At 46.0% G+C, this 23,179-nt stretch overlaps 1 non-coding gene and 1 pseudogene across 1 annotated transcript; both read left to right on the top strand.

The window, feature by feature from the left end:
* The first annotated feature begins 5,943 nt into the window (after positions 1 to 5,943).
* On the top strand, positions 5,944 to 6,016 carry trnaf-gaa (transfer RNA phenylalanine (anticodon GAA)). The gene has a single exon. It is a non-coding gene; the product is annotated as a tRNA-Phe (tRNA).
* Positions 6,017 to 8,312: 2,296 nt separating this feature from the next.
* Positions 8,313 to 8,421, top strand: LOC137365046 (U2 spliceosomal RNA; annotated as a pseudogene).
* Positions 8,422 to 23,179: the final 14,758 nt, after the last annotated feature.

Genomic DNA, 23,179 nt, shown 5'->3' with positions numbered 1-23,179 from the left:
CTTCCCCTCCCTTCCCCTGTCAGCATTCCGAAGGGATCGTTCCCTCTGCGGCACCCTGGTCCACTCCTCCATTACCCCACCACCTCGTCCCCGTCCCATGGCACCTTCCCCTGCAATCGCAGGAGGTGTAATACCTGCCCATTTACCTCCTCTCTCCTCACTATCCCAGGCCCCAAACACTCCTTTCAGGTGAAGCAGCGATTTACTTGTACTTCTTTCAATGTAGTATACTGCATTCGCTGCTCACAGTGTGGTCTCCTCTACATTGGGGAGACCAAGCGCAGACTGGGTGACCGCTTTGCGGAACATCTCCGCTCAGTCCGCAAGCAGGACCCTGAGCTTCCGGTTGCTTGCCATTTCAACACTCCCCCCTGCTCTCATGCTCACATCTCTGTCCTGGGATTGCTGCAGTGTTCCAGTGAACATCAACGCAAGCTCGAGGAACAGCATCTCATCTACCGATTAGGCACACTACAACCTGCCGGACTGAACATTGAGTTCAATAATTTCAGAGCATGACAGCCCCCCATTTTACTTTCATTTTTAGTTATTTTTTCTTCCTTTTTTTTAACATTTTTTTTACATTTTTTACAATCTTTTTTTGCATTTATTTCATTTCATCTTAGTTTGTTCAGTTTGCTTACCCACTGTTTTTTTTCAGGTTTTTTTTTCAGGTTTGCACTTGCTGCTGTTCAATATTCAGTGTATTCACACCTAATCTGTACTAATGCTTTGTATTTCAACACACCAATAACATATTGTTTGCCTTTGCTCCGTGACCTTTTGGTCAGCTATGTGGCCTGGTCCAATCTGCACCTTCTCCTTTGTTATCTCTTGCCCCACCCCCACCTCACTTGCTTATAATCTGTGATTTTTCTAATATTTGTCAGTTCCAAAGAAGGGTCACTGACCCGAAACGTTAACTCTGCTTCTCTTTCCACAGATGCTGCCAGACCTGCTGAGTGATTCCAACATTTCTTGTTTTTGTTTCAGATTTTCAGCATCCGCAGTATTTTGCTTTTATTTTTGTGAGTTTTGCCATTTTGTTTTTCCCTTTTTTAAGGCTTCATGAGCAGAGAGTACAGGGAGTGTTTGAAATGAGCAAGCCTCGCTTTGATTCAGGACTCTTACCTCTCTGCAGCATCTCACTATGAAAGATTGAATTTGATCTCATTTCATTCTCAGCTCGGGGTCTGTGCGGCTCAGTGGCACTTCTGGCTGTCTCCCGCTTCACAATCCATCAGTACTGAGAAAGCAATGGGGAATATTACTCACATGTTGTATTCTTTAATTTTTTGGAAAACTTGAATGCATGTATTTTCTTCCAAAACAAGGACACCAAGCCACTGTTGATGTAGGGCTGAAATAGCTCAGTTGGGAGAGCGGTAGACTGAAAATCTAAAGGTCCCGGGTTTCAGCAATTTTGCTTCCTTATGCGTCCCTTGCCTTGGTTCTGATTTTCCGGTTGCACAATTTACTTTGAAATTATTTACCAAGCACCAGTGGATTGAATTTGAGAAACAACACAGAGTCATTTACAGCACAGAAGGTGGTCGTTTGGCCTATCACGTCCATGCTGGCTCTCCCCGGAGCAATCTAGTCAGTTCCAGTCACCTGCTCGATCCCTTTCCTCCTGCAAGTTTCTTTCCTTCAAGTATCCATCTAATTTCCTTTTCAAATCATTGATTGTCTCTGCTTCCACCACACTCGTGGGCCAAGACATTACCACCCACAACATAAAAAATTCCACCTCATCAAGGATGGGAAATACTTACATCTTCTATATTTGCTTATTCTCTATTTCTATGAGAATAGACTGACAGTCAACATGAAAGGAAACCCAAAAATCTTCGAGCAGCATGTAAATGATAAGTGGGTAGTAAGAGGTTGAGTCGGGCCTATTAGGGACAAAAAGGATAATATAAGCTTAGAGGTGCAGGGCAATGTTAATCTACTTAATGAGTACTTTATATCAATGATCACTAAGGAAGTGGAATTTGACAAAATATCAGTAGAAGTGGAGAGTGTAGAGGCAATGGAGAGGGTACAAATTGAGAGAGGGAGGTACTAAAAAGGCTGGCTGTGCTTAGGGAAGATAAATCACCTGGCGCACATCCCAGGTTGCGAAAGGAAATGCGGATGCAGATAACGGAAGGGCTTGCTATTATCTTCCAATCTTCCCTGGATACGGGGGAGGTGCCAGAGGATTAAACAGTGGCAAATGCGACACCCTTATTCAAGAAAGGGTGTAAGGACAGTCCGGGTAACTACAGGCTAGTTAGATTAACAGCAGCGGTGGGTAAGGTTTTAAAAAGAATAATCAGGGTAAAAAATCAACAGTCACTTGGAGAGGTTCGAGTTAATTAAGGAGAGTGAGCATGCATTTATAAATGGGAGTTCATGCTTGACTAATCTAACTGCATTTTTTGATGAACTAACAGAGCAGGTTGATGAAGGGAATGCAGTGGATGTTGTTCATATGGATTTTAAGCAAGCGTTTGACAAGGTACCACATAAAAGGGCGGTTAACAAAATTGAGGTTCGTGGTATAGGAGGGTCAGTGTCCAATTGGATAGAAAATTGGTTTAAGGACAGAAAACAGCGAGTCTTATTAAATGGTTCTTTGTCAGACTTGAGGATAGTCGACAGTGGTGTTCCCCAAGGGTCAGTGCTAGAACCACTGCTTTTTTTGCTCAAGGTAAGTGACTTGGATCTTGGAATACAGAGTAGAATCTCAAAATATGCCAATGACACCAAACCTGGAGGAGCGGCAAACAGTGAGGATGATATGAACTGCCTGCAACAGGACAGTGATAGGCTAGCAGAATGGGCAGACAGGTGGCAGATGGAATTTAATAGTGACAAGTGTGAGGTGATGTATTTTGGCATAAGGAATAGGGAGAGGCAATATATACTTAATGGCACAGTTCTAAAGAGTGTACTGGAATAGAGGGACTTGGGGTTCATGTGCATAAATCTTTGAAGGAGGCAAGTCATATTGCGAGAGTGGTTCGCAAAGCATATGGGATCTTGGGCTTTATAAATAGAGGCATTGAGTACAAAAGCATGGAAGTTATGCTGAACCATTATAAAACTCTGGTTAGGCCCCAATTGGAGTGTTGCTTCCAGTTCTGCTCAGCAGACTTTAGAAAGAATGTGAGGGTCCTTGAGACGATGCAGAGGCGATTTACCAGAATGGATCCAGGGATGGGGGATTCTAGTTACAAGGTTAGGTTGGAAAAGCTAGGATTATTCTGTCTTTCTCAAAGGAGATTGAGTGGAGAATTGATAGAGGTGTATAACACCTCTAGAGAACAGGCCATCCTGGACTGGGTATTGTGTAATGAGAAAGGATTAGTTAACAATCTTGTTGTTCCCTTGGGGAAGTGCGCCCATAATGTGATAAAATTTTTCATTAAGATGGAGTTGATTCCGAGACTCGGGTCCTGAATCTAAACAAAGAAAACTATGAAGGTATGAGGCGGGAGTTGGCTATGATAGATTGGGGAACGTTACTTAAAGGGTTGACAGTGGATAGGCAATGGCTAGCATTTAAAGAGCGCATGGATGAATTACAACAATTGTTCATTCCTGTCTGTGCAAAAGTAAAACAGGAAGGGTGGCTCAACTGTGGCTTACAAAAGAAATTAAGGAAAGTATTAGATCCAAGGAGGGGAAATATAAAATGGCCAGAACAAGCAGCAAACCTGAAGATTGTGAGCAGTTTGGAATTTAGCAGAGGAGGACAAAAGGATTGATTAAGAAGGGGGAAATAGAGTATGAGAGTAAGCTAGCAGAGAACATAAAAACTGACTGTAAAAGCTTCTATAGATATGTGTAGAGAAAAAGATTAGTGAAGACAAATGTGGGCCCCTTGCAGTCAGAAACGGGGGAATTTATAATGGGGAACAAAGAAATGGCAGACCAATTAAATACATACTTTGGATCTTTCTTCACAAAGGAGGATACAAATTATCTCCCAGAAATGTTGGGGAACATAGGGTCTAGTGAGAAGGAGGAACTGTATGAAATCAGTATTAGTAGGGAATGTTTGGGAAATTGATGGGATTGAAGGCCGAAAAATCCCCAGGGCCTGATAATCTACATCCCAGAGTACTTAAGGAAGTGGCCCTTGAAATAGCAGATGCATTTCTGGTCTTTTTTCAAAATTCTATCGACTCTGGAACAGTTCCAATGGATTGGACGGTAGTTAATGTAACTCCACTATTTAAAAAAAGAGGCAGAAATTAAACAGCGAATTATATACCGGTTAGCCTGACATCAGTCGTGGGGAAAATGCTGGAGTCCATTATAAAAGATGTAATAGCAGAGTGCAATAATAACTCGTCTCCACTCCTAGATTTTCTAAATCCCACACATTCAATATCATGGGAACAATTATTTCCTGTTGTGTCTCTCTCAGATTTGTAAACTTCACTGTATTGGAGTGAGGTGACATCTACTGGCGGGAAGCAATAACTGCAATTAAGCAGCAGAAACTCCACAGTCTGTCAGGGTTAAAGAAACATTGCAATGTGAGGATACAGCGAAGTGGTTTGATTGGGTAGATGGAGATATGATTCCACTTGTGGTGTCTGAAGCTAAAGCCAGAAATACAAAATTGACATTAATAAAAGAAATGAGGAATTCATGAAAAATGTAGTAATGTAGTGAATGGTTAGAATGTGGATAGAATAGAAAGTGAGATTGGATGGACAGAAGCAGTCTGAAAGGATGGCTGAAACAAAAGGTGAGTGCCCTGAAACGTTAACGTTAATCTCACAGCACAGATGCTGCCAGAGCTGCTGAACATTTCCAGCACTTTCTGTTTTTACTTCCGCATTTGCAGGATGTTGCTTTGATCTGAAAAAAAATGGATGATTGGCTGGAGGGTTCCAGTGAAATTCCACAGCAGCTAATAAAGCTTGACTTGTCAGTGGCTCGTTGGTCTAGGGGTATGATTTTCGCTTAGGGCGTATGGTTAATTAACATGCGAGAAATCCTGGGTTCAAGTCCCGGACGAGCCCTGGTCTGCTGGCATTTTTAGATTAAGGTTATCTATTGGTTTCAGCCTTGCAGAAGGTGGAATTGACTTCCATGCGGAGCTGGCTTGAGGACCAGACAACTGGCTTCAAAGAGCTTGTCGACAAAATTGCAATTAACTAAATGTACAGATAGCCAAGTGGGAATATAAAGTTGTTGCTGTAATTGTGACCTGACTCCAAAAACAACAGGACTGGGTTCTGGACTGTAATGGAATGGAATTCTTCAGTGTTTCTGTTGTTTGGCTTGCATTGACTCATCGATTTTCTTGTTTTTCACTTTGTCGATGCCTTTGAATAATTGTGGATCCTTCTTCAGGGTGTCTTCTTTCACCAGGTAGTTCTGACCTCTGATGATGTTGATTGTAATCAGCTGCAACTCGCTGATAGTTTTGGAAGTGAGCAGATTTCCTTTGCTTGAGTCTACAACATGGAACTCAGTCTGACATGTGGACCCATGGGAGGATTTGAATGCCATCCCTGCGTTGGAGTTGCATCCATCCAATAAGAGACCGAGTAGAAGTGTCAGTTCTGTCAGTCGAACATGAGACTTTTAATGGCAGGGTTGTGAGTTTGAGTGCCATTCTGTTTTTCCCTTTTGTAAGGCTTCATGAGCAGAGAGTACAGGGAGTGTTTGAAATGAGCAAGTCTCGCTTTCATTCAGGACTCTTACCTCTCAGCAGCATCTCACTATGAAAGATTGAATTTGATCTCATTTCATTCTCAGCTCGGGGTCTGTGCGGCTCAATGGCACTTCTGGCTGTCTCCCGCTTCACAATCCATCAGTACTGAGAAAGCAATGGAGAATATTACTCACATGTTGTGTTCTTCAATTTTTTGGAAAACTTGAATGTATGTATTTTCTTCCAAAACAAGGACACCAAGCCACTGTTAATGTCGGGCTGAAATAGCTCAGTTGGGAGAGCTTTAGATTGAAAATCTAAAAGTCCTTGGTTCAATCCCGGGTTTCAGCAATTTTGCTTCCTTTGCGTCCCTTGCCTTGGTTCTGATTTTCCGGTTGCACAATTTACTTTGAAATTATTTACCAAGCACCAGTGGATTGAATTTGAGAAACAACACAGAGTCATTTGCAGCACAGAAGGTGGTCGTTTGGCCTATCACGTCCATGCTGGCTCTCCCCGGAGCAATCTAGTCAGTTCCACTCACCAGCTCGATCCCTTTCCTCCTGCAAGTTTCTTTCCTTCAAGTATCCATCCAATTTCCTTTTCAAATCATTGATTGTCTCTGCTTCCACCACACTCGTGGGCCAAGTCATTACCACCCACAACAAAAGAAAGTTCCACCTCATCAAGGATGGGAAATACTTACATCTTCTATATTTGCTTATTCTCTATTTCTATGAGAATAGACTGGCAGTCAACATGAAAGGAAACCCAAAAATCTTCGAGCAGCATGTAAATGAGAAGTGGGTAGTAAGAGGTTGAGTCGGGCCTATTAGGGACAAAAAGGATAATATAAGCTTAGAGGTGCAGGGCAATGTTAATCTACTTAATGAGTACTTTGTATCAGTGATCACTAAGGAGGTGGAATTTGACAAAATATCAGTCGAAGTGAAGAGAGTAGAGTCAATGGAGAGGGTACAAATTGAGAGAGGGAGGTACTAAAAAGGCTGGCTGTGCTTAGGGTAGATAAATCACCTGGTCTGGATGCCTGGCATCCCAGGTTGCGAAAGGAAATGCGGATGCAGATAATGGAAGAGTTTGCCATAATCTTCCAATCTTCCCTGGATACGGGGGAGGTGCCAGGAGTAAACAGTGGCAAATGCGACGCCCTTATTCAAAAAAGGGTGTAAGGACACTCCGGCTAACTACAGGCTAGTTAGATTAACAGCAGCGGTGGGTAAGGTTTTAGAAAGAATAATCAGGGTAAAAAATCAACAGTCACTTGGAGAGGTTTGAGTTAATTAAGGAGACTGAGCATGGATTTATAAATGGGAGTTCATGCTTGACTAATCGAACTGCATTTTTTGATGAGCTAACAGAGCAGCTTGCTAAAGGGAATGCAGTGGATGTTGTTTATTTGGATTTTAAGGAAGCGTTTGACAAGGTACCACATAAAAGTGGGGTTTACAAAATTGAGGTTCGTGGTATCGGAGGGTCAGTGTCCAATTGGATAGAAAATTGGTTTAAGGACAGAAAACAGGGAGTCTTATTGAATGATTCTTTGTCAGACTGGAGGATAGTCGACAGTGGTGTTCCCCAAGGGTCAGTGCTAGAACCACTGCTTTTTTGCTAAAGATAAATGACTTGGATCTTGGAATATGGAGTAAAATCTCAAAATATCCCGATGACAACAAACTTTGAGGAGTGGCAAACAGTGAGGATGATATGAACTGCCTGCAACAGAACAATGATAGGCTAGCAGAATGGGCAGACAGGTGGCAGATGGAATTTAATAGTGACAAGTGTGAGGTGATGTATTTTGGCATAAGGAATAGGGAGAGGCAATATTTACTTAATGGCACAGTTCTAAAGTGTGTGTTGGAATAGAGGGACTTGGGGTTCATGTGCATCAATCTTTGAAGGTGGCAAGACATATTGCGAGAGTGGTTAGCAAAGCATATGGGATCTTGGGCTTGAAAAAAAGAGGCATTGAGTACAAAGCAGGGAAGTTATGCTGAACCATTATGAAGCTCTGGTTAGGCCCCAGTTGGCGTGTTGCTTCCAGTTTTGCTTACCACACTTAAGAAAGAATGTGAGCGTCCTTGAGAGGATGCAGAGGAAATTCACCAGAATGGATCCAGGGATGGAGGATTTTAGTTACAAGGTTAGGTTGGAAAAGCTAGGGTTGTTCTACCTGCATCAAAGGAGAGTGAGGGGAGAATTGATAGATGTGTTTTCGGCTATGACAGTTTTAAATAAGTTGGCACGGAAACATTGTTCCCGTTAACTAATGGTACAAGGACTAGGGGACACAGATTGAAGGTTTTGGACAGGAGGTACAGGGGGAATGTGCGCAAGAACTTTCTTACACTGATTGGTGATGATCTGTAACTCGCTGCCCATGAGGGCGGTGGAAATGGAGACAATCGAGGATTACAAAAGGAATTTGAATGGGCACTTGAAGGAAATAATTTTACAGGGCTATGGGGATCGAGCAGACAAGTGATAACTCGGCTCCACTCCTAGTATTTCTAAATCCCACACATTCACTATAATGTGAACAATTCTTTCCTGTTGTGTCTTTCTCAGATTTGTAAACTTCACTGTATTGGAGTGAAGTGACATCTACTGGCAAGAAACATGAACTGCCGCTTCTCGGCCTTTTGGCTCAGATCAAGTGTAGTATCTGTTCTTATCAGTGCTTATTTGATTGAGAAGAGACCATGATCATTGCCTTTTGATCCTGGGGAAGCTTTGAGTAAAATGGCTATAACCAATTTTCGAACTTCGGGCCAGGGAGTGCGCAACACCGTTCGGGTGGTCGTGAAGGACAAGGAAGGAGATGCACCGGTCGATCGCACCTTCTTCATCAAGAAAATTCTCTTCGATTGTTGCGGATTTCAAGCGACGGACGTCTTCTGCCTCCAGGATTTCCCCAGCAGTGGATACTTCGACGTGACGTTCCGGAACGTGGCGGGATGCATCAAGTTCCTGAAGGCGTTCAAGGAGAAAGGGGACCGGGCGCCACTGTCGATCGTCACAGCGGAGCCGCTCTTCACGCTTCCGTCACAACGGGACCGGGTGGTGACGATTCACCTCTACATCCCCCATGTTCCGGTGGTGGATGTACTCACCTTTCTCGCCAGGTACATCGAGGTGGCCGGCAGCAGCACTGATGTCAAGGACCCCTTTGGGATCTGGACCAGCAAGCGGCAGGTCAAGGTGACCTTGAAGGTAGATGCCAGTGGAGCCATCATCCACCCTCCCTCCAACTTCGCTATCGGGGGAAGTCGAGGCTTCTTGGTCTACGCTGGGCAGCCCAGAGTTTGCCGCACCTGTGGCAAATCTGGTCACATGGCAGCCAACTGCAGCACGGTTGTTTGCAAGAACTGCAAGCAGGAAGGCCATCAGACCAAGGACTGTAAGCAGACTAAGTGTTGCAACTTGTGCGGTGCGGCAGGCCATCTCTACAAGACCTGCCCCAAACGTTGCCTCAGCTATGCTCAGGCGGCAATGTCCAAGGAAAGGCCGGGAGAAGGTTCGACGAAGGCGTCCGCTGTTTGAAAGGAGACCAGCAGCTTTCTCTGCAGTGAGGAACTTCAACCTGAGAAGGAAGGGGAGGCAGCTGAAACCAACGACCCAGCACCTACCCAGCGCCCGGAAACCCCTCCTCCACAGACAGAATCGATGGAGGAGGAAGCAGCAGATGGACAAACAGGTCAGTGGCAAGTGGTCCAAAGGAAAACCACAAAGAAAAAACATCCCAAAGCCACCACCCAAACCAGTGGCAAGAGGAGGCTCTCTTCTGAATCAGACTGCAACAACTCCTCTTCACTGGACGGGGAAATGCTGGAACGACAGCCCCTTCAAAAGAGGCGGCAGAACTCCGAGATGGATGATAAAGCATCCCAGCCCCCGGGCACTGGAAGCTGTGAGGGGCCCGGCGTGCCCCAACCCCAATGCCCCACACGCAACGAAGTGGCCAACGCATCTCAGCTCTGCGACACCGGGAGCAAAGACACGTCTGGCGCACCTGAGCTCCTGGAGACCGGGAGCTGTGATGTTTTCGAGGAGGAACAGATGGAAGCAGCTGAGGACAACCCAATCCTCTCTGCCTACAAGACCCCCCCTGATGTCACCCGAGCGGCACAAACCCTGCATGAAAAATCAGGAGGGGTTTTTGAGCCCAACCAACGTGAAACTGCTTGCGCATACGATGGGTATGCAGGAACATCCCGAAGGGGAAGGACTGGGACTAGCGAGGACAAATGGTATGGGAAGCAACAACTAATTTTTCGTAAAAAATGGGTGCAAGAATTGCTTCCATTAATGTGCGTAGCATTAAATCGACTACGCGATGTGTTTCAACCTTGGATTACCTTGCCAAGGTCAAAGCTGACCTACTGTTTCTGCAGGAGTGTGGAATACCACACCTCAGCACCTACAGGCAGTGGTCGCGATGGTGGTCCCACGGGCCATCGATCTGGTCGGGGGGTAATGACTGCCGTTCCTCCGGCCTGGGTATTCTGCTGCGGGGAGGTAACTTCACCATCTCCGAAGTTAAGGAGGTGGTGGGCGGCCGCCTCCTCGTAGCAGACGTGATGTACAACAACGCTCCGCTCCGGTTGATCAACGTGTACGCCCCGGTACAACGCAGCGAGCGGCTGACCGTCTTCCAGCAGCTCCCACTGCTGCTGGCGACGTCCAGGCCGGTCATCCGAGGCGGTGACTTCAACTGCATCATCGATGCGGCTGGACGATCCGGCAGTGACGACAGCAAACTGGACGGTTCGTCCAGATTCCTAATGGAAACAGTTAAGGATGCCAAACTGCACGACGTCTTCAGCAAACCTGCAGACGGAGCGCAGCGCAGATACACATGGTCAAATCGGACGGGTCTGCCCGTTCCAGGATTGACTTCCTGTTTGTGTCCCGTGCTGTCACGGTCGGATCCACCGACGTCAAGCCGGTGTTCTTCTCCGACCACTGCCTCTTACTGGCCGACTGTCACTTGCAGGACGACCAGCGGGTTGGCAGAGGGACGTGGAAGCTGAATGCGACACTGCTGACCCCAGAGAACGTTGAGGAACTCAAAAGGGATTACAAAGGTTGGAGGACCGTGAAACCCCTCTTTGAGTCTCCAGTTCACTGGTGGGAAGCGATTAAGGAGAACATCAAGAGGGTCTTCATCCACAAAGGTGTTCAGAAGGCGAGAGAGAGACAGAGGGAACTGTCCCGACTCCAGAAAATTATGCAAAATCTACTCCGGTTGCAGTCAATGGGGGTCGAGGTCAAGGAGGACCTCCAAGAGGTGAAGAGCCAGCAGGCCTCGCTCTTTGCCAAGGAGGCCTCCAAGATCATCTTCCGATCCAGAGTCCGTTCCATTGAGCAGGATGAGACGTGCTCGCGTTACTTCTTCCAAAAGGTACACAGAGAGAGCTCTGTTATCAGCAGCCTGAAGGAAGAAGATGGCTCGGTAACGTCTTCGCAGTCCGACATCCTAAGGATCAGCAAATCCTTTTATGCTGGGCTGTATGACGCGAAGCCCACAGACAGCAGAGCCTCCCAGTCCTTCCTGTCATCTATCACAGAGGTCCTAGATGACAGCAGGAGGGAGAGACTGGACAAGCCGCTAACTCTGGACGAGCTGACAAAGGCCGTCGAGTCTTTCGAGACGAGTAAAACCCCCGGGAGCGACGGCTTACCGGTCGAGTTGTACTCGGCCCTGTGGGACTGGGTCGGCCCGGACTTGCTGGAGGTATACGAGAGTATGCTCCTGGCCGGCAGCATGTCAGAATCCATGAGAAAAGGCATCATCACGCTCATTTACAAGCAGAAGGGGGAGAGGGCAGAAATCAGAAATTGGCGGCCCATCTCACTGCTTAATGTTGATTACAAGATTCTGTCCAAAGTCATAGCCAGTCGAGTCAAGTCTGCTCTGGAGTTGGTGATTCACCCCGATCAGACCTGTACTGTACCCGGCAGGAAGATCTCTGATAGTCTCGCGCTACTCAGGGATACGATCGCCTACGTACGGGACAGGAGGGTGGACACCTGCCTCATCAGCCTGGACCAGGAGAAGGCTTTTGACAGGATATCGCACACCTACATGATGGACGTGCTTTCCAAAATGGGGTTTGGGGAGGGAATCTGCAATTGGATCCAACTGCTCTACACAAACATCAGTAGCGCAGTCTCAATCAACGGGTGGGAATCTGAAAGTTTCCCAATCAAATCTGGAGTCAGACAGGGCTGTCCTCTGTCCCCGGTCTTGTTTGTTTGCTGTATTGAACCCTTTGCTGAGTCTATTAGGAAGGATGCGAGCATAAGAGGGGTGACAATCCCAGGAGGAACTCAGGTCAAAACCTCCCTGTACATGGATGACATCGCCGTCTTCTGCTCGGATCCGCTGTCCGTGCGCAGACTGATGAGCATCTGTGACCAGTTCGAACTGGCCTCGGGAGCCAAAGTTAACCACGGCAAGAGCGAGGCCATGTTCTTTGGGAACTGGGCTGACCGATCCTTTGTCCCCTTCACCGTCAGGTCAGATTACCTGAAGGTGCTGGGGAGATGGTTCGGAAGTGCTGGGGCGTGCACCAAAACATGGGAGGAGCGAGTAGCCAAGGTACGACAAAAGTTGGGCATGTGGGGGCAGCGATCTCTCTCCATTGTGGGTAAGAACCTGGTCATCAGGTGCGAGGCACTCACGTTGTTGCTCTACGTGGCGCAGATCTGGCCCATACCCCACTCCTGCGCCGTGGCAGTCACCCGAGCCATTTTCAGCTTCGTCTGGGGATCTAAAATGGACCGGGTCCGGAGGGACACGATGTTCAAATCTCTGGACAAGGGCGGGAAAAATGTACCCAACGTGGCCCTCATCCTGATGACCACCTTCGTGTGCGGCTGCATGAAGCTGTGTGTAGATCCCCAGTACGCAATCTCCAAGTGTCACTACGTGCTGAGGTTCTATCTGTCCCCGGTGTTGCGAAGGATAGGCCTGGTCACATTGCCGCGGAACGCTCCATGCAGTTGGGCCGTGCCGTACCACCTATCATTCGTGGAGCAGTTTCTGCGGGAAAACACCTTCGACCACCGGTCCATCAGGCAGTGGTCTGCACGGAATGTCCTCAAGGCCCTACGGGTAAAGGAAACGGTGGATCCTGTCGGATGGTTCCCCGAGCAGACCGTCGAAGTCATTTGGCGGAATGCCTCATCACCAGAACTTTCAAACAAGCACCAAGACGTAGCTTGGCTGGTGGTGAGAAGGGCCCTCCCCGTCAGATCCTTCATGCACACCCGAAGTCTCGCCCCCTCCGCACAGTGCCCCCGCGTTGGCTGTGGTGGGGAAGAGACGGTCGCACACCTCCTCCTGGAATGTGCCTTTGCAAAGCAGGTGTGGAAAGAGATGCAGTGGGTTTTGTCAAGGTTCATCCCAAGCAGCTCTGTAACACAGGAGTCTGTGCTCTGCGGGCTGTTCCCAGGGACGCACACCGAGACAAACATCAACTGCTGCTGGAGGACTATCAATTCGGTGAAAGACGCCCTTTGGTCTGCCCGAAACTTGCTGGTCTTCCAGCGCAAAGAGTTGTCCACCACCGAATGTTGCAGACTGGCACATTCCAAGGTCCAGGACAACGTGCTGAGGGACGCACTAAAGCTTGGGGCAGCCGCAGCAAAGGCTCAATGGGGAAAGACCACAGTGTAAGGTTCCCCCACCAAGCTGGACTGAGGGGCTGGATCCATGGGAAACCCCTCGAACTGTATCGTTAATATTCTCAATTGCTGTAAATGTAAAACTGTAATTGACATGACAATTGTGAAACGGAAGGGTTGGGAAGAAACTCATGACAGTATTGAAGGAAACTGATCTCCCTTGCAATGTTTGTATTTTTTGGTGCTGTTTGGAAACTGTTTGGCAATGTAATTTTTACAGATTTTTATGAATAAAGTATATTTTGGAAATAAAAAAAAAGAACTGCCGTGATGAGATCAGCCATGATTGTATTGAATGGCAGAGCAGGCTCGAGTGGCTGACTTGCCGACTCCGGCTCCTCGTTCTTATGTTCATAGAATCATACAGCACAGAAGGAGGCCATTCGGCCCCATTGTGCCTCTGCTGACTCTCTGACAAAAAGATGCAATTAGTCCAACCCCCTGCCTATTTCCCCATAATCGTGGAGAATTTCACTTTGAAATATTTGTCCAATTCCTTTATGAAAGTTATAATTGAATCTGTTTCCACCACCTTGTCAGACAATTCATTCCAAATCCGAATCAGTTACTGGGTAAAAAGATCTCTCCTCACCTCCCCTTGACATCTTTGGCCAATTATTTTAAATCTGTGTCCTCTGGTTACTGACCCCCAGGACAGTGGAAACAGTTTCTCCCTCTCTACCCTATGAAAATCCTTCATGATTCTGAACACCTCTATTAAATCTTCCCTTAACCTTCTCTACTCTGAGGAGAACAATCCCAGCTTCACCAGCCTGTCCAGAGAACTGACACCCCTCATCTCTGGTATCATTCTCGTAAATCTCCTCTGAACTGTCTCAGAAGCTTTGATGTCCTTTCTGAAGCCTGGTGCCCAGAACTGGACACATTACTCGAGCTGAGATCGAGCCAGCGACGCCCACATCCCACGAACGAATAAAAAAACGCTCCCGAACCAGTCCCCAATTCTTAAGCATTTATCGACGCTCCCTGCCCAGTCCCCAAATCTTATTCATTTAGAAACGCTCCCTGCCCAGTCTCCAACTCTTATTCAATTATAGACACTCCCTGCCCAGTCCCCAATTCTTATCCATTTACAGATGCTTCCTGACCAGTACCCAAATCTTATTCATTTAGAGACGCTCCCTGCCCAGTCCCCCAATTCTTATCCATTTGCAGACGCTCCCTGCCCAGTCCCCAATTCTTATCCATTTACAGACGCTCCCTGAACAGTACCCAAATTTTATTCATTTAGAGACGCTCCCTGCCCAGTCCCCAATTCTTATCCATTTATAGACGCTGTTTCGGGAAGCCTCACCGGGAAAAGCTTCACCACCGCCATCCGCAGGGATACAGATGGGATTGTTCCATCTTATTGTGGCCCTGAGGCCCTGCTCCAGCTGTGTGAGCCCGCAAAGTCTTCTCGCACTTTGTGAATAACCCGCTCCAACTCCGAACCCGCAGCTCTTGCTGCTGACAAAGCTCTCTACCGCGCCTGCGCGCCCCGCTCCTGTCACAGATAGGGCGGATTCTAGGCCGCTGAGCATTCTGGGTATCACACCTGTCATTAATGCTATTCTTTCAGCTGAAAGGTTTTATTACGTACATTTCATGTCCTGGAATCGTCGTGAGTGTTTTCTTTTGCACCTGTCAGTGCCTGGGAGGATAGAGTCAGCGTCACTTCGTAGCCATGAGTTTCTGGTGTGAGAAAGTGGTGTTTAACTCAGTATATTTCAGTTTTTGGTCTGTGACTGTGGGTATTATTCAATACCTGTTTGTTTCTGCTATTGCTCTGTGAGTTTCACCACATATCTTTCAACAACTTGTATGTGAGCATCAGCTTTTGTCGAGATCTATCAGTTTCTGAGAAGTGAGAAAGGGTTTGATTCTATCCCTATCAGTTTCTGTTACATGTATGTGTCTTTAATCTGCACCTCCTCTGAGTGTGTCTTCGTCTCTGTACTTGTAGATGAATATGTGTTTTGCTTTGTATCTCTCAGTCTTTGAAGTGTGAGCCTGGGTTTGTACCTAATTTCCTTTGTGCCTTGCAGTTGGGATATGAAAGAAAGAATTTTACACGTTACCTGCCAACTGCTGCTACGTGACTGTGGGTTTCACACTGTATCTGTCAATTACTTGTCTGGTAATGCGAAGTTTACAGTGTACCTGTCAGTTTCTAGTCCAGGACTGATTGGGTTTACTCTGTCCCTAGCATTCGCTGGTATGTTAGTGTGGGGTTTACATTGTACCTGTCAGTTTCTTGTATGTGAGTGTTGATTTCACTCTGAAAAGAATCATAGATCATAGAATAGTTACAGAACAAAAGGAAGCCATTCAGCTCATTGTGCTTGTGCTGCTTCTCTGCACGAGCAACTCAGCTCATGCCACAGACTCATGTATTCCATGAAAACATGCAATTTTTTTCACTTCAGATATTTATTTTATACCATTTTGAAAACCATGGTTGAATCAGCCTCCATCACACTCTCAAACAGTGCATATCAGATCTTAACCACTCGCTGTGCAAAAGAAGTTTTTCCTCATGTTGCCTTTGGTTCTTTTGCCATTCACCTTAAATTGGTGTCCTCTGGTTACAGAGCCGTGAATAATATTCCCCATTGCTTTCTCAGCTCTGATGGATTGTGAAGCGGGAGATGGCCAGAAGTCCCACTGAGCCGCACTGACCCCGAGCTGGGAATGAAATGAGATGAAGTTCAATCTTTCACAGCGAGATGCTGCAGAGAGATAAGAGTCCTGAATCAAAGTGAGACTTTCTCATACTTTTGCTGAATTTCATTTCAAACACTCCTTGTACTCTCTGCTAATGAAGCCTTAAAAAAGGGAAAAACAAAATGGCACTCAAACTCACCACCCTGAAATTAAAAGTTTCATGTTTGACTGACTGAACTGTCACTTCTACTCGGTCTCTTATTGGATGGATGCAACTGTATTCTTCAACGCAGGGGTGGCATTCAAATCCTCCCATGGGTCCACATGTCAGACTGAGTTCCATGTTGTAGACTCAAGCAAAGGAAATCTGTTCAGTTCCAAAACTATCAGCGAAATTGAAGCTCATTACAATCATCATCATCAGAGGTCAGAACTACCTGGTGAAAGAAGACAATCTGAAGAAGGATCCACAATTATTCAAAGGCATCGACAAAGTGAAAAACAAGAAAATCGATGAGTCAATGCAAGCCAAACAACAGAAACACTGAAGAATTCCATTCCATTCCAGTCCAGAACCCAGTCCTGTTGTTTTTGGAGTCAGGTCACAATTACTGCAACAACTTTATATTCCCACTTGGCTATCTGTACATTTAGTTAATCAAGCTCTTTGAATCCAGCTCTCTGGTCCTCAAGCAGGCTCCATATGGAAATCAATTCCGCCTTCTGCAAGGCTGAAACCAATCAATGACCTTAAACTAAAAATGCCAAAGAAGAAGGGCTTGTCTAGGATTTGAACCCAGGATCTCTCACACATTAATTAATCACTCACCCTAAGCAAAAATCATACCCCTAAATCAACATGCCACTGATATCAGAACTTCCTTTTAGCTCCTGTGGAATTTCACTGGCAGCCAAAGCCGATCATCCATTTTTTTTTCAGAGCAAAGCAACATCCTGCAAATTCTGAAATAAAATCAGAAAGTGTTGGAAATGTTCAGAAACTCTGGCAGCATCTGTGGAGAGAGAAACAGAGTTAACCTTTCAGGGCGTTTACCTTTTGTTTGAGCCATCCTTTCACACTGCTTCTGTCCACCCAATCTCACTTTCTATTTTATCTAGATTCCACCCACTCACTACCTAAATACATTTATCATGAATTCCTCATATCTTTTAATAATGACAATTTTATATTTCTGGCCTTTGCTTTGGACTCCACCACAAGTGGAATCATGTCTCCATCAACCCAATCAAACCCATTCACTATTTCCTCACATTGCAATGTTTCTTTCACCCTGACAGACGATGGAATTTCTGCTGCTTGATTGCAGTTCTTGCTTCCTGCCAGTAGATGTCACCTCACTCCAGTGCAGTGAAGGTGACAAATCTGAGAGCACACAACAAGAAGTAATTGTTCACGTTGTTCATTGTTCAGTGAACAGGTCCCTCTATTCCTGCACACTCTTTAGAACTGTGCCATTAAGTATATATTGCCTCTCCCTATTCCTTCTGCTAAAATGCATCACCTCACACTAGTCGCTTTTAAAATCCATCTGCACCTGTCTGCCCATTCTGCTAGCCTATCACTGTCTTGTTGCAGGTGGTTCATTTCATCCTCACTGTTTGCCACTTCTCCAAGTTTGGTGTTATCGGCATATTTTGAGATTCTACTCTATATTCCAAGATCCAAGTCATTTATCTGTAGCAAATAAAAAGCAGTGGTTCCAGCAGTGACCCTTGGGGAACAGCACTGTCGAAACCTTCCAGTCTGAGAATGAACCATTTATTACGACTTGCTGTTTTCTGTCCTTAAGCCAATTTTCTATCCAATCGGACACTGACCCTCCTATTCCATGAACCTCAATGTTGTTAATCACCCTTTTATGTGTCGCTTCTTAAAATCCACAGAAACAACATCCACTGCATGCCCTTCATAAACCTTCTCTGTTAGTTCATCAAAACATGCAGTTAGATTAGTCAAGCATGAACTCCCATTTATAAATCCATGCTCACGCTCCTGAATTAACTCAAACCTCTCCAAGTGACTGTTGATTTTTTCCCTGATTATTCTTTCTAAAACCTTACCCACCACTGCTGTTAATCTAACTGGCCTGTAGTTAGCCGGACTGTCCTTGCACCCTTTCTTGAATAAGGGTGTCACATTTGCCACTGTTTAATCCTCTGACACCTTCTTCGTATCCAGGGAAGATTGGAAGATTATAGAAATCCTTTCTGTTATCTGCATCCACATTTCCTTTCGCAATCTGGGATGAAAGCCATCCGGACCAGGTAATTTATCTTCCTGAAGCATAACCAGCCTTTTCAGTACCTCCCTCTCTCAATTTGTACCCTCTCCATTGCCTCTACACTCTCCACTTCTACTGATATTTTGTCAAATTCCACTTCCTTAGTGATCATTGATACAAGGTACTCATTAACTAGATTAACATTGCCCTGCAGCTCTAAGTATATATTACCCTCTTTGTCCCTAATGGGGCCCACTTCACCGCTTACTACCTGCTTATTATTTAAAGACTGCTCAAAGATTTTTGGGTTCCCTTTCATGTTGACTGCCATTCTATTCTCGTAGAGATAGAGAATAAGCTAAATATGGAAGATATAAATATTTCCCATCCTTGGGTGAGGTGGAATTTTTTTATGCTGTGAGTGGTAATGTCCTGACCCACGAGTGTGGTGGAAGTAGAGACAAGCAATGATTTGAAAAGGAAATTGGATGGATACCTGAAGCAAAGGAACTTGCAGGAGGAAAGGGATCGAGCAGGTGAGTGGAACTGAGTAGCTGGCTCCGATAATTGCTGCAGTCACTTCGATCCCCCTTAATTTTGTCCAAGGTGACAATGTTTGTATCACGCATGTTTTGAGCCCTTGTTGAGCTGGACTATGGTTGGCTCACTGTCCAGTTCCTCCATGACAGGGAAGTCTGGAATGGCACTGAGAGCTACTTCAATGACAATGTTCTCCGTTATGTAGAGTTCAAGATAATGCTCCAGTCACCTTTCCATCTGCTTGTTAGGTTCAGTGATGATCACCCCTGTCTTTGTCTTCAAAAGGTGCTGATTTAGTTACTACTGGGCCCATTGCTTTCTTAATTCCTTCATACATCCCTCTAGCATCCCCGGATTCAGCCGCAGAGTTTTAACCAGTATTGATTGGTGCAGTGCTGAGCAGTCTGCAGAGACTTGTTTCTGGCAGCTCTGAGAGCATCTAGATGTTGTTTGCTGGGGACTTGTTTGTAGTTCATGTGGGCTCTCCACTTAGTTACAGTAACTGACTCCATTTCAGTCCAATAAGCCTCAAACCAGTCAGCATTCCTCCCATCTCTTTTCCTATCCACAGTGAGTGCAGAGTTATAGATGGTGGTGTGCAGATGATTCCACTTTGACACTGCCCTGAGGCCTTGAGAATTGTTGTCTGAAAGAGCCTGATCGAGGATGTTGAGGAACTCCTGGGTCCTTTCTGGGTCAGTGGTTCGGCAAGTGTTGATCAGGAGACGACCTTTCTTCATGGATGGATGAAGCTTCCTTGGCTGAAGCCTGACCTTGTTACACACCAGGGAGTGGTCAGTGTCACAGTCAGCGCTGTGATAGCTGTGAGTGATGAGGACACTGCTGAGGGTGGTATGTCCGGTGATGATAAGGTCTAGCTGGTGCCAGTGGCGTGATCTCGGATGTCTCCAGGACACCTTGTGGCACAGCTTGACCTGGAAGTAGCTGTTCATCACACAGAATCCATGGTGACAGCATAGCTCCAGCAACCTCTGTACATTTTCGTTCATCTTGCAAATCCCCTGGTGCTCTATGCACATTGGCAAAGCTGTGTAGTCAGTATCCAAGCTTGTGTTGAAGTCTCCTAGAAGGTACAGTCCCTCAGTGCTGGGAAATCTACTGATGGCAGTGTCAAGTGTCACATAGAATTGATCCTTGACATCTGGGGTGGAGGTGAGGGTCGGGACATAGATGCACATGAGATTAACTGGGCCCACGCTTGTTGACAAGTGAAGAGTAAGAAGTCTCTCTGAGCCTACTGTGGGTGGTTCACTCATCTCAAGTAGCGTGTTTTTTACTGTGAAACCCACTCCATGCTCACGAGTTGCCTCTTGGGCTTTCCCCTGCCAGAAGAAGGTGTAGTGTTTCTCTTTGAGGGATCCCCTTTGAACGAGTCTAGTTTCTTGCAGCTCAACAATGTCCACATTGAGCCTTGTGAGTTCCTTGTCGATCACAGCTGTCTTGTGTGTGTCATCAACCTGCAGAAGGTTGTCGGTAAGGCCAGGACACATGGTCCTCACATTCCAGCTTGCGATGCGAAGGACTGGTGTCTTCTTTGTTGAGTTTGTTTTTCTTGGTGCATAGATTATCGATCCGCCTGTTGAGAGATGACTCTCCAAGCTCCAAGCACCCATTGAAGCAAGCAGGTCGTGGCTTCACAGCACCTAACTGACTGGGGGCTGCCCAGCTTGGAGTGAATGGTAGCTATCCAATGAGACACTAAGAGCTCTCCCACTGTCCGAAGTAACCCCTGGCGCTCATACTCTACACCAATTCAATGAGAGCTTATAATCAGTAACTGTTTATTCCCGGGTTGTGCTCATGTTTAACCACGAAGCTGGAGTGTCCTCTCTGGGGCACAGGCCTGGGCAAACAGTATGGAGACCCTGAGCATCAGGATCCCCTCTCAGCATTGCTAGTATTGTCCAAAGGAAAGGAAAAACCAGTACTGTTTGTTACCAGTTCTGTTGTAGGAGTTGCTGCAAAACTGCCTGATAAGTAACAGGTAACTGCCTCCAGGACTCCACTCCGGATTTACTCTCCAGGTTTACTCCCTCAGCCTTCTTATTCATTTATTTAGAGATACAGTACTGAAACAGGCCCTTCCAGCCCACCGAGTCTGTGCCGACCATCAACCACCCATTTATACTAATCCTGCATTAATCCCGTATTCCTACCACATCCCCTCAATTCCCCTACCACCTGCCTACACTCGGGGCAATTTACAATGGCCAATTTACCTATCAACCTGCAAGTCTTTGGCTGTGGGAGGAAACCGGAGCACCCGGCAGAAACCCAAGTGGTCACAGGGAGAACTTGTAAACTCTGCACAGGCAGTACCCAGAATCGAACGCGGGTCACTGGAGGTGTGAGGCTGCGGTGCTAACCACTGCGTCTTTTCGAGACACCCATCGAGAAGTGAGACTTTTTGCCCAGAGATGGGGCTCTGTTTCTTGGCATCAGGATGGAACCACACACCAGTGGGCCTGTATGACATGCACAAGGATATCACACACTGCCCCATCCCTGGTACAGATCAGAGTCAGACACTGAACAGATTGCAACCCACAAGGACATCACAACCTTCCCGCTCTCTGGGACAGGTCAGTGTGACACACCAAACAAACAGCACCCCACAGGGACCTCATAAATGCCACGTCCCTGTGACAGATCAAGGTCAGACACTGCAAATATTGCAACCACAGGAACATCACAAATTGCCCCATCCCTCGGACAGCTCGGGGTCTGACATTGAACATATTGCAACAACAAGGACATTACTGTATAACTCCCTCCATTCTGAAAAACAAGCATTCACCCTACTTTTTACCCTGCAGCCAATTTTGGATCCACACTGCCACTGCCCATTTAATCCCATCTGCTTGAATTTTGTTAACAAGTCATAGAGAGATGCAAAACTGAAATAGGCCATCCGGCCCACTGAGTCTGTGCTGACCAACCACCACCCATTTATAGTAATCCTACACCATAATCCCATATTCCCTACCACATCCCCACCATTCTCTTACCTACACTCGGGACAATTTACAACAGCCAATTTACCTATTAACCTGCAGTCTTTGCTTGCGGGAGGAAACCGGAGCACCCAGCAGAAACACACACTGTCACAGGGAGAACTTGCAAACTCTGCACAGGCAGTACCCAGAACTGAACCTGGGTTGCGAGAGCTGTGAGGTTGCAGTGCCAACCACTGTGCCATTGTGCTGCCCCAAGTCTAGTTTATGGTACCTTTTCAAACACAATTTTGATGTCCAGACACGCACCATTAACCTCACCACCCTCGTCAACTCTCTCTGAAACTTCATCAAAGAAATTAATTCATTAATTATTTCAGACACAATCTTCTGTTAACCAATCTGTACTGGCTGTCGTTTATTAGCCCATGTTCTACCAAGTGACAGTTAATTTTCTCCTGGATAATTGTGTCTAAAAGTTTCCCCACCACCGACATTAGACTAATTGGTCTGTAGTTCCTGGGTTTATCTCTCTTTTTAAACAGGGCTGTAATATTCACAACCCTTGCAGACTTATCTTTTAATTCTGGAAAGTCTATTGCAGACAATCACTTTGGGCATGACTTTAACCAATTAAAGCAACAGGATACTTGATTAATAAGTCCAGAACTTTTATTGAGAGTAAAATAGTACTTAATAATTGAAAGTAAAATTATACTTAACAAACTTGGGGAATATAACTTTACAGCTCTGGGGACTGGTCGAGCTTGGTCTCAGAGCGTCACGGTCCTCTTTGTCCAGTCTAGATCCCTCCAGGTGGAGAACTTGGTCGATGATCTGAGCCTTTACCTCTGAGGCCTTCTAGTGTTCCTGCACACTGAAACCTTACAAGATCCCTACTTTTAACCCTTGGATGGCCATCACACCACCATGTAAAATAATAATTGGTCCGAGCTGTTACTAGGTACATTTAATTAGTTCTTAATAATGTCTTCCACTAACAGTCACCTGTCCTCAGAATCTCAGATATGAGTACAATGGAGTGGTTTCACACTGTCTCCCAATCTGATCTGAAACAAGTTTCCTGTTCATTAAATCTAGACTCTTGAAGGTCACGATGTACCACACCATGGGTTTTATCAGGGGTCCGAGAAAGGTCCATTGTTTGAATACATTTAGCTGAAACTGTCCTTTCCCACAAAGACACAGAAACTCACAGTAATTAGATTGAACAAACTTTAAATGAAAACCCATTCTCTCTAAAATGTTTATTGATTCATTAATTATAACTCAATCAAGGTTCATTACTTTTCCAATCATCTGTTTCAGGATGGGTAGCTACTCATTAATTATACAGGATATAAACGTTAGTACTG

The sequence above is a fragment of the Heterodontus francisci genome, unplaced genomic scaffold (genome assembly GCF_036365525.1).
Source record: "Heterodontus francisci isolate sHetFra1 unplaced genomic scaffold, sHetFra1.hap1 HAP1_SCAFFOLD_43, whole genome shotgun sequence".
Taxonomy (NCBI): Eukaryota; Metazoa; Chordata; class Chondrichthyes; order Heterodontiformes; family Heterodontidae; genus Heterodontus; species Heterodontus francisci.
Note: the sequence above shows the minus strand (reverse complement) of the source record. Positions and strands in the feature narration are given on the sequence as shown.